This window comes from Thalia democratica, chromosome 7 (genome assembly GCF_965202585.1).
Source record: "Thalia democratica chromosome 7, ktThaDemo2.hap1.1, whole genome shotgun sequence".
Taxonomy (NCBI): domain Eukaryota; kingdom Metazoa; phylum Chordata; class Thaliacea; order Salpida; family Salpidae; genus Thalia; species Thalia democratica.
The window spans coordinates 34,018,146-34,028,223 of NC_139171.1; positions in this window are offsets into that span (position 1 = coordinate 34,018,146).

Sequence of the window (10,078 nt, forward strand, 5' to 3'; positions counted from 1 at the left end):
TTTTTTTAAGTTATTAGTTAGCTACAACAAAACGATTAAGGGTGTAAATTATGATACATTATTATACTTTCTGGATAACAACAAAAGTTCTCGATTTAAGTATAAGGAGAATGATAAAATTTTTTAGTTTAAAATTGTATTATTAACAAAATTTAAAATTTTGAATTGGAAAGCTTATTTTGATATTTTTTTTAGATAACGATTATTCAAAGTGTTTTCGTCATTTTGTTGACCATTGGATTTTCATACCTGTATGTAAAACTAAAAAGTAAGTTTGCATCTTTTTTAACTTTTGAATAAAAATAGTAAAAAAATCTTTCGACTTTGTCAGGATTGTATGATGTTGTGGAAGTTAAAAAATCAAAAGCTGTCAAAGTTGCTCAGTACATTGATGAGCAATCTGCCAATAACAGTGTGGATAAAAACCTTCGAGAAGATTACTTTGATCTATATGAAAAAGGTTTAAACGTTTTAAAAGTGGTTTTTTGTACGTTTTGTCATAAATGGTAAAAGCATTGGTTAAAGAAATTTTTATAAACCTACAAATAAAATTGTTTTCTTCATACAACTGATTTTAAAACGGTCATTTTTATATTTATATTAAAAGTAATGTAAGTAAATAGTAAAGTACAGAAGACTACCGCTTAAGTACGCAAATTGAACCCGACCAAAAAGTGCGTACTTAGCACGGGTAGTGCGTACTTTTTGACGACATAGTATAATATGAAATTAAGTTGTTTGTTTTCTTTCTTACAACTAGCTACCAAATAATTAAGCCAAATAAACAAGTCTTTTTATTTTAAATAACATTTAATACATAATTCTAATCTGCAAAATTCTTTGATAGATTTTAAAATGAATTATTTTTTCTATAAAAAATTTCTACACAATTAATACATGCATTTTATATAGAAAGTCAATGTCAGTCAATGATATAAAAAAGACTATTAAGCCATATTTTCCATATTTTGTTTTGTTAGATGGAAAGTAACAAACTACATTGTATTTACCAAGCATTTTCAAAACATCAATGTGTGTACATTTGAATAAAATTATGACTTAACTATGTTGTATTTGTAAGTTTTTTTATCTTTGTCATCTAGATTTATTTGTTTTATAGCATTACAGCTAAAATATCATTATTCTTTTCACTTTTCTGCAGCCACTACATAAGTATTTAGTTTATTATCATTTAATGACAGGACTGTAACAATCTCAGGCCACTTAGACTACTCAGGATTGCTCACCCTAGTTTAAAAGTTGTGAAAGTCTCAGGCTTACTCAGCAGGTTGGCCATTTTTGTCTTTTTGGATAAGTGCGTACTTAAGGCGGGGTGCGTACAAAAAAAAGTGCGTACTTAAGCGGTAGTATACTGTATGTATTTAAAATCACAAATGCTTGATGAAACTTTGCTTAGAATAGTTTATTTCAAGATTGTGTAATTTGGTTTTAGAAGTAAAAAAAGGTTTGTTTTAAACATGAAATTTAGTAGTTTTTAAAAATAAGAGATTATAGAAAAATTTTAAATGACAAAAAAATTTAGACTGGTTTTTTAGAGTTTAATTTAAAATCTATCTTAGTATTTTCTGTCGAACATCTTTAATTAAATAATTCCATGTTTCAGACTTTTCAAAACAAAACACTAACTTAGTGGGCAATGAGAATTTGTGTATTGACAGAAGACTACAGAACACTGAAAAAGGTACAAAACTAAAGAAATAACTTACCTCAAAAATGTTCAAGTTTAATTGATTCATAGACTTGTAAAATGAGAAAAAACCTGAAAAATACACTTTCAGTTTATACCAAAAACAACATTCTTAATGATTTTTGTATAAACTTGCATATGATTAAAATAAAGAATCGACTTTTGTTCAAATATCTTTTTCACTTAAAATTAAAACAATGCATTTAAATATTGTTGATACCAGCAGTTATTAAGTTTTATTTAGCTTTAAACAGTAGACATCAGGTGAACATTTTTCACAGCTAAAAGATAAAATAAATTTACTGCTATTGTTAAGGTTTAGTAAATAAATTGTTGCTATAAAATACTATATATTAAAACATATTAAAAAATATTGAAAAGTAGCTTTAAAAAAAACAATAAAGAAATACTTTTACTACATTTCAATTATTTTTAAACAGTAAGTAAAAACTGTATATATTTGTGGGTAGGTGCGTTTTTTAAAGAAATCACGTAAACGAAATCATTTTATGTTTGTCTCTTCTGAGAAATACTTGATAAAACACAATTAGTATAATACAACTTTATAAATAAATAAAAAAAAAGACTAGACATCAAAAAACTTTTTTAAATAACAAGAAAAATCAACAAAGGGAATGTATGCTTGAAGTTTTCTGAACAGCCCAATTACAAAACAACGAACCTCAAGTTCAACCGACAAGAAAACTACATTTGCCCTCTGCACGGTGAAAACACAAGACCTGGTCACCTGACCTGGCCTACAATTCAAGTTAGTTTATTATAATATTCTGCTAGTACGGCGTTTCCTAAAGTACCAGGGTGAAATAAGTAGTTGGTAAGTATAATTAACTAGTAAACGAGTGATTTCTATTAAATTGCGACGATTTTTTTCAATTTCTAGCAAAAGTAGCGACTCTATGAGTTTGGGAAACCCTGTGCTAGAAAATTTTAAACCTAGTATTCTTGTGGTGCATAAAAATATTAATTTCTGAATACCTCTCAACAATTAATAATAGTATTAAACAATGATGATGATTAAAAGCAGTTTATTGTTTCAAATACAATACTAAATTATAAAAGAAAGTGATGAGAAATTTCATCTTATTGTTTCTTTATAAAATTATGTTCTATAGGTTTTAAACTACCGAGGAAGTTTAGTAATAAAAGCAAGTCTAGTCATTCATAAAAAATCCTTCAGTATTCATCCTTACAAACTAGTTGGTGAAGATTGCAAAGACGGCACATTTGAACGCTTGTATGACGTAACAAATGGAGATTTTATAAAGTATATAGTAAAATTTATAACTTCAATTTTTTTGATGTTGTAATAAAACAGATATCTAGTGTAACACATACTACAATATAATTTAGCATATACTATAAATCAAAAAAAATGCAGCATATTTTTTACAGACTAAAACTAGCCATTAATAGCATTTCGCTAGAAGATTTTAAACAATTGGAAAAGTTTTCGGATGATCAGACCGAATCTGACTTTACTGTGTATGACCCGTCTAGATTGAGACTGAAAGTTGAAGCATTTTCAAACGACATACTAATGGCAGAAGTTTTTTCAAGAGCTATTGAAGACACAGGTGGTTTTTATACTTATCATAGTTTTCAGAAAAATATAAGCTAAACATCTAAAAACAGTTAACTATGGTATATTATTTTGCAAATTAGTGAGCTAATAAAAACAAAAATTTTGTAAAGCGATTATAATGTTTCTTACTTTAAATAATCTGACAGAAGTAACTATATCATATTTATTCCTAAATTAAAAAACAGAAACCATGTACAGGATATTGTTAATTAAGTATTTTGAGCTTAATAAATTATTTAGCTTTTGTTTATCCAGAGAAAAAAACTTTTTATTTACTTAATATAAAAGTTATAAAAATGCATCATTTTTGATAGCGTAATTATGTCTTACATTCGAAAAAAAATATTCCATGTTAATTTTTGTGCACACTACTGTGCATATTTTAACAAACACTACTTTGTTTTCAATACAAGTTGATTAAAACTAAATATGAAAAAAAAACATATTAGTTAAGATTTTATATTGTTTTCTGTTTAAGCTCCGCTTAACTAAAAAAACAAACTACTTTTTAGTTAATTTTAATGCTTAAAGTTACATATTATACTATATGCATGAACATAACATATTTTAGACAGCACATAACGGCTTTATTCAGACAACTGTTTCATTATATTGTTAATTGAACGACAAAAACAAGCTCAAAAAGTCTAGTTAATGAACCTGGTGTACGAAAAAAAACCTTTCGGTTATCGAGTCGTTCACCAGAACAGTTTAGCATCATGTCCAGGACATTAGTCTTAACTCTTTACAATAAATTTTTAAGTCAGTCAAATTTTTATAAAAAAACCATAAACATACAAAACTTAAACATAATTAATGACATAATGATCATAACAAATTTTCAGTTTGTTATGTGTGTGTACGTTTTGACTTATATTTATGTTTTATATATTTCATATGACTTAAATACGAGTCAATTTTTTCAGACCAGTGAAAAAATGTCTTATGAAATTCAGGAAGTTTTATTTGAATCATATACTGGTCACAAATTTTTTTTTAGTTCTGAGCCTTTCTTTTCCCATAATTACCTAATAAAAAGAACTATATAATATATATATATATATATTAGTTTAAACATGTTTTCGATTTTAGCCAAAAGTTTCATCATAAAAATAAAAACTTTATTTGACTTGCTGTTTTTAACAGCTAACGAAAACTTCGAGGCTTCGATTTGTCAAAATACAATCCTGAAAGGAAAAGCTAAAGGAAATGAGGTTAGAAGCACGCTAACACCTTACCAGCTGCCTTACAACTTGAATAAAGGTTTTAACTGCTTAGAATAAATCATTAGTGAAAAAAACTGGTAACTTGTGGTAGGAAAAATTAGTTTAACGTAGTTCTGAGTTATAAAACTACAAAAAAAATATCGATGCTAAATCATGCTTGCTGAAAAAGTTTTTTTTTTCTAAAAAAAAAATTCAAAATATTTATATATTAACACTAACATAACTATGCTTATTTTTAATTTGTACTGAAAAATCATGAATTCAAACAAGTTATTCAAAGTATATACTTTGAAAAAAATATTCAAATTAGTGTTTAGAAATTAAACCTTTTTTAAGTGACATATTATTTAGTAATAATAAGTGCTTATTTTCATCGATTTGTTGCAGATGATTTTGAAATAGTATTTCAATCGGAAGATAAAGAATGGTGGGCTCTAGCAAAAGTTTTATCTGTAAACCACTTGATGAACAAAACAGTCAGTTTTTAGTTTAAGTTATCACGATGTTTTACAATTTTCATTAGATTTGTTTTTTTACTAATTTATAAAAGCGGTTTTCGTCTATCTGATAGTTTATATTTTCAAAAAAAAAGAACTGTTATCAAAATTAAAGGAAATATTTTTCATTTAGATTTTGAAAGAAGCTAAACAAATTTAAAGATTTTTAACCAGTTTTTTTAAGTTCAAACATCATAACCCCAAAAGTATAGTAAAATTTACAATTTTACAGAGAATAGAATTTCTTACCCCATCATGCGGAGAGTGTTTAAACTGTTATTTCTATATAAGGCAGCATGGTTCTTCTGTTAGGGGAAAACCAACACCGTTTTGTTTCACTCATACTTGAGATTTATTACTTAATTTCATCTTTTTGTAGTTGTCATACTTTGCCTTGATGTTTATGATAAATAAAACAATCAATATCTATAATTAAACGTTTTTTATTAGAAAAAGATCAAAAACTATTATGTTTAACAAACATCTTAAATATAAATACAACTCTATTTGTTAGTAAGTTTAGTTTTTTTGTTGATAACTTTATACTTTTCGACATTAAATAAAGTTATACTCAAATCTTCAATAGTAATGAAGCATAAATAAATAAAGTAACAAAAAAATCATAAATTAGTATTAAAAAGTGTTTTACTAATTAGTTTTTAAACAATGATAAAGTAGTTATGAAAATAAGTTGTTGATATTTTTTGTGGTTTTAAACCTTAAATTCATTTTCACTTATTAAAAAAAAAACTTTTTTTTTAACAAAAAATTTTTAATAAAAATATTAAATGTTTTTTTAAGTGAATTTTTATTAACTTAAAGTTGGCTATAGAAATAATTTTTATTTAGTATTTAAACTAATTAATTTTTAAGTAATTTTTTGTTTCATTTAAATCGATTTAGGCTTACATTAACAAAAAGTTATAACTGAGAGATCTCTATGTAAAGTAGACAGTTTATAACTGTTAATATAATTTTTTATTATACTATAGGGTTTTTCGTTTACTAACTAGTTAAGTATATAAAGATCTGAAAATAAATATTTGCAAAAATGGACGATACTATATAAATTCAAGGTGTATCATAAACATAAACTAGTGATAACGCCATTTAGGTGCAAACAACCTGTGTCAATGATATCAATATTTTAGCAATAACCCAAATAGTTATTTGTGGTAGTAAGACTTATAACTGTATTCCAATACAACTTTAAGCTTTAAACATATAAAGCCAGAATACTAAAACTCTTATCAATATGCTACAGCTTAAAAAAGATGGAGTTTAAAAAAATGTTAGTAAACGATTTGCACTAAAATAAACTTATTGAAATTACAATTAGGTTATGTACGGTGTATGAATTTAACAAAGCAAAGTTTTTATATTTTAACACAACAATGCAATACATAGTTGCTTGCGTGGGTGTAGGTAAGCCAATTTAAATGCTTTAGTTTCCTGAAAATTAGATAGCCAAGCTTCAAGTTGTCGTACACTCGAGGTCGATACTTGTCCAGTGGGACAAGACCTGTCACGGAGTGCAGAGCATTGCGGGTCAATAGGCCGAGGCTCGACCCTTGCTCTAACAGTCGGTTACTGACTCGTCTTGTAAAGTTAAGCTCACTCTCATTACTAGTGGTAGTACTAGCCATGATGTAAGTTATTTAGGGAATAGGGGAGCTAAAGCCACGCTATTGAATTACACTGATGATACTATTTAAACAGGGTATAGGGGTACTAAGCCACACCCCTGAACCGCCGGTATCAAACCGATATAACTTAGTTTGATAAAAAATGTTAATAAGTTAGAGAGACTGCTTGTAAATTATTTACTAAAATCTATGGTAGCAAAAACTAAAACTTATTTAATTATAGCAGCAACCAAATATACACTATCTAACAGATGGTTATGAGAATATTTTACTCAAAGAATTCAATTATTTTAAAACTCTTAGAATTAATCTTGATTAAGATCATTTTTAAGAAAAGCAAAACTGTTTACGAATCTTATTATATCTTTAGCAAAAACTTTTAACTAATACTGTGAATGTAGCAACCACCATATATAAACAAATCAAAGAATTTATTATAACACGAAATTTACTGCAAAAACAATACCAAAACAATATTAAATAAACTCACTGTGTTTTATAGTCCACCTCTATGTAAGATTCTATCCAAAAAATCCAGTTTAAAAAATTACAAGAGGAAAAAACTCAATATTCAGTAAACTCATCCACTAAAATCACTTTTGTTTGTTTGGCGGCAAAACAATATAAAAAACCCCCTAATGTTTGCAATATTGAAAAATTTGTTTTATTTAGCCAGAGGCGTTACAAAGTTTAAAAAAAAGATATTGAAAACAGTAAATTTTAAAAAAAACTAGTATTAATCTAGTTTAATTTTTACGACCCTGCTTTTCAGGAAAAATCTAAAATATTTGTTTGCCAAGTATGACGCAATATATAGAGTAAAATACACCAAAATAAAGATAAAAAGTAGTAAAAACTAAAAAGTAGTTCATGTCATAAAGTGTAAGTTTTTAAAACGTTGTAGATCTAAAAAAAAAGCATAAATTTTGTTTAAATTAAACTTTTCATTTAAAAAAGTTATCTCTATTGTCTTTAAACGATTTCAGCAAATGTTTTTTTATTCCTAAGCTCTCTTTCTGAACATACAATCTTTAATATGACAAATAAGAGTTACAAGTATGTTCAATTATTTTAGTATCTATGTCAAGAAGGTATTTAATGTCCTTGTAAATTACATTAGATTAATATTCGTTATAAAATATTTTATGCAGCTTTTTCATAACATCGAAAAATCTTTTTTTTTTGTTTATAAAAGTTTAAACTTAAAATACCAAAACAGTATGCTGAAATTTTATTTTAAATAATTTTACAGAAATCTGACAAAAACAGAACTAGCTACAAATTTGTTTAAGTATACAATACACTTATTCTCTATGCTTACAATAAGCCCAAATACTTATTAGTCATCGATAACTTTTTATTTAATTCGAAACTATGGTTTTGTTCATTTTGAAATTGTGAGCACTTCGGAGTCTGTTTAAAAATCGTAACTTTTTTACCATTGACATTTCTATTAAAATTTAACTATAAAAAATCTAAATTAGCTTATATAAAAGCTAAATAACAAGATTACACAAATATAAAGCTTTGTTTTGAGACTAGGTAGTAACTTTGTTAATTTTAGCTTTTGTTAAAGTAAAATTTTTAGTTAGTGTTTACTACCTTTATCGTTTGAATAATTTTTTTTTAATTTATCTTAAAGTTTTCGAATACATTAAAACCTGATGAAGTTTTTTCCTTTCGAACCTAACTTATTTTAAACTAAACTGCATATCACTTTAGTGAAAATTGTAAACTTTTAATTGAATTATAAAATAAAATTAAGTCAAATTTACCTTTTTTTTTTTTGGTAAGTTAAAGTGTAGTTTATACTTGTTAAAGTGTTTAAACTTACAGTTATTAACAATATACTATTCAGAAATTAATATTTTATTATGTTTTCATTATTTTCTGAAACAGAAAACTGATTTTTGACAAAGTATATGCATCCAAATTTGCAAATTGTTTGAAAATTTCGATAACTTAAAAATTTTCACTTGTAAAAAAAAATTCACGTATGCGCACTTTTAGAGTACTTGATTTCATTAATAGTCTTAACTTGAATTATGTTATGTATATCTAACAAAACATATGAGTAACCAAAATATAATAATATTTTATGATGTTGTTTTTCTCAAGAATGTTTAACAACGCAGCTATAAATTAAACAAACATAAAGTCAAGAAGAGTTTTTTTTTTAATTTGGTAAAAATGACAAACTTTGTTTAATTTTAAACTAAAGTTTCGAACAACATTACACAAAAAAATGCTTCGTAGTAAGTTCCTAATTTTTTTTATAAAAAGTTTTGTAATTTTTAAAGACTTAATTAACCGTAAAAATTAAAACTAAATTCGCAGAAAGATTTTAAATTAGACATATATTTTTATTGCTGCCAATTTTTACGCAACAAAAGAACCATCTCACAATAGGATTACTCTATATATAAAAGTAAAACAGCTTTAATAAATAAGTAAAAAAAAATTCTAAGGAACTTAAAAGAGACAAACAAAATAAAAACGTTAGGCTTTAGTAATTAAAAATCTAAGTAGTACATCTATATAGTTTGAACTAGAAATCACTAAAATCATCATATTTCATACTCACTTTAATAACTTTATTTAAAATTTTGCGTAAAAGTGACATTTTTAACCTTATAAAGTAAACTATTACCTAATTAAACATTTTAAAAAAAGGCGCACACATAAATTGAAGATCTATAAAATATAAAAAGCACCAGTAATAGATTAAACTATGATGCAGGAAGTACTAATAATTAAATTTAAAAAAAAATGTTGTTTATAAAATTTTTATATGATATTTTACTAAAAAAAACTGCTTTATTTCCAATGAAAAAATATCGACATGATTGTCTAATTTTCATAATGTTTGACTTACAAACAAAAGTAAGTAAAAAGTTTGTTTTTAAATTAACACGTACTATATTTGAAAATTTTCAATAAAAAGTAATTTAACAAGTTTTAAATAAAAAAATATGAGAATTACTTGCAAACCAACAGATTATTAAAAAAAGCAAACAAGTTTATTAATTTGTTTTATACTAAAGTAGTGTAAATAAAAGCTGTCTTGGTTATTACTTTTAAAATTTACAGCAACAAATTGAAGTCAACTTTTATTTATTCATATTTTATAATGGATAAAAATGTTTAACGTAGTATAATAACTTAAGATTTTAACGATAGAAACATATTTGAAGTGTAACTGAGTTTATCAAGATACTAAATATAAAATATAGGTTAAAAGGTAAAATTTAAGCTTTTGTTTCTCAATTTTCGGTGGGATTTAAAACAGAAAACTGAATAAATAGCATGTTGTGACTTTTTCTTATGGGTTAAAACCTCGTTTTAAGCGCAGTGGTAGTTGTAGCTTCTGATTAAGGGATTAAAACGGGAAAAAAGTT